The following is a 2,500-nucleotide window of genomic DNA, read 5'->3' on the forward strand; positions in this document are numbered from 1 at the left end:
TTGTTGGAACGTTTGTTATTGACAAAACAATACGTTACAGTCACAAATATATCGACCCAGCAGTCTTTTAAGTGAACAGACAAACAGTTAGTGACAAAAACTTATCTTCATGGAATATTCGGCCGCTCGCCAGGAAGGCACAAGCCAATTGTTTGTAATAGTCAGTTCAAAAGAAAAGAAGGAAGCATTTGCATCAAGAGCAAAAGAAAAGATGTATTTGTCACTAATTGTTTGTCTTTCCCCTGAAAGACCGTTGTGTCGATATATATGGACGGGCGCTGTGGCGGGGTGGTAAGACGTCGGCCTCTTAATCGGAAGGTCGAGGGTTCGAATCCCGGTCGCGGCCGCCTGGTGGGTTAAGTGTGGAGATTTTTCCGATCTCCCAGGTCAACGTATGTGCAGACCTGCTCGTGGCTTATCCCCCTTCGTGTGTACACGCAAGCACAAGACCAAGTGCGCACGGAAAAGATCCTGTAATCCATGTCAGAGTTCGGTGGGTTATAGAAACACGAAAATATCCAGCATGCTTCCTCCGAAAGCGGCGTATGGCTGCCTTAATGGCGGGGTAAAAACGGTCATACACGTAAAATTCCACTCGTGCAAAAAAACACGTGTACGTGGGAGTTTCAGCCCACGAACGCAGAAGAAGAAGAAGAAGTATCGATATATTTGTGACTGTAACGTATTGTTTTGTCAATAACAAACGTTCCAACAAATGCAACTTACCTTTCTTGTTTTTTTATTCTGAATTTTGGAACGCCGAACAAAAGATATCTGTCTTTGATGGGTGATGAAATCTCACGGACTTGTGTATTGTCCCAGTTATTGTTTTTAAGCTAGAGTAGGATTTTATTTCCAGATGAATAAATGTTTAGATCGACGTAGGTGTCAGTCACTTTTTTTCCCAGCAAAGAATGCCAGCTTTGCATAGTAAACATATACGCTCAATATGTGGGTCTGTGTCCAATTGTAAGAAACCCTCCTATCCGAGACAAACACCTGGACGGTCTATGTTGATTTATTACATAGAAAAGGCCTTTGATTGACCATAAATCCAAGTTGCATTATTTCTACAGTAACACTAGACATTTCCATTCCGCTGAATTGTGAACTAACTGAAAATCGGGCGGGGATATAGCTCAGTCGGTAGTGCGCTGGATTTGTATCCAGTTGGCCGCTGTCAGCGTGAGTTCGTCCCCACGTTCGGCGAGAGATTTATTTCTCAGAGTCAACTTTGTGTGCAGACTCTCCTCGGTGTCCGAACACCCCCGTGTGTACACGCAAGCACAAGACCAAGTGCGTACGAAAAAGATCCTGTAATCCATGTCAGAGTTCGGTGGGTTATAGAAACACGAAAATACCCAGCATGCTTCCTCCGAAAACGGCGTATGGCTGCCTAAATGGCGGGGTAAAAAAACGGTCATACACGTAAAATTCCACTCGTGCAAAAAACACGAGTGTACGTGGGAGTTTCAGCCCACGAACGCAGAAGAAGAAGAAGAAGAAGAAGAAGAAGAAGAAGAAGAAGAAGAAGAAGAAGTTTCAAAGACAGAAAACATTTTTAAACGATACTGTCCCACTAGAAATCTCTATCACTGTGAATAACTCTGATAAAAATGATTGAAAAAACAGTGCTCAACACACATAATGTAAGAATCAAAACACAAGAATGGTAGGTAACTGGAACGTTTATTATTGACCCCAAAAAATCCGTTACATTTACACAGAAAACGGTAATGTAACGTTTTGTTTTGTCAACAATAAACGTTCTAATTACCTACCATTTTTGTTTTTTTAATCTGAATTTGTGATCGTTGGTAGTCTATCTGTGTTTGGATGTTCACATAATTTAAGGGAACAACAGAAATCTAAATTACTCTAAACTGTGAACTGGATTTCTAATAACTCAAAGTAAGTGATATATTACATGTACAATTAAACTCACTCAGCGCTGAGAAGAAGCAAGCTCTTTTTGCATCCACAGTGACAGCGTCCAGAAACAGAACGACACCTCTTCTCACCACAACGCGCAGGCTTCAGAAATAAACCTTCTGGCGATCATCAGCTTTTCAAGTTTCTTTCGCTTTAAACGACCTCTTTGTTCATTCCGTTTTCCGTCCAGTGCTTGCCTACAGAAACTAAAACATGGGCAAGCCTTAACAGGTTGGGAAACGCGCTAATATCACAATGTGACAACATCTGGTCAAAGATTGAAACCATACTGGCTGAAATACCATTTTAATTTTAATATCTCTTTTCTTTTCAAGAGAGATACAAATAAAGGTATACCTAACCCTTCGATGTATAGCGGAAATCAGAAAGACAGGGAGATACATTCAGCATGCAGCGTCGTAAAAAAAAAAAAAAAAAAATAAGATGCAAATGGCAGACACAACCAACGTAATTAACAATTTCATACGTTTGTTGAAATTTTGCTCGACAAGAAAAATATATCGTTGTTTTCCCTGGAGAAAACCTCACATCTTGTCTACTCTATGGA

General features: G+C 40.7%; 1 protein-coding gene across 4 annotated transcripts in view; it reads right to left on the bottom strand.

Moving 5' to 3' along the window:
* LOC138964347 (globin-like) overlaps nt 1-2,500 on the bottom strand; it is a 109,700-nt gene that overhangs the window by 40,947 nt on the left and 66,253 nt on the right. Inside the window, exon 1 of one of the 4 annotated variants that reach the window (XM_070336274.1) lies at nt 1,946-2,073. The exons of the other annotated variants lie outside the window; for them this stretch is intronic. The gene's annotated coding sequence lies outside the window, so the exon portion shown is untranslated. Of the gene's footprint in view, nt 1-1,945; nt 2,074-2,500 lie in introns of those variants that run through there. 4 annotated transcript variants of the gene reach the window in all.

This window comes from Littorina saxatilis, linkage group LG4 (genome assembly GCF_037325665.1).
Source record: "Littorina saxatilis isolate snail1 linkage group LG4, US_GU_Lsax_2.0, whole genome shotgun sequence".
NCBI classification, from domain to species: Eukaryota; Metazoa; Mollusca; class Gastropoda; order Littorinimorpha; family Littorinidae; genus Littorina; species Littorina saxatilis.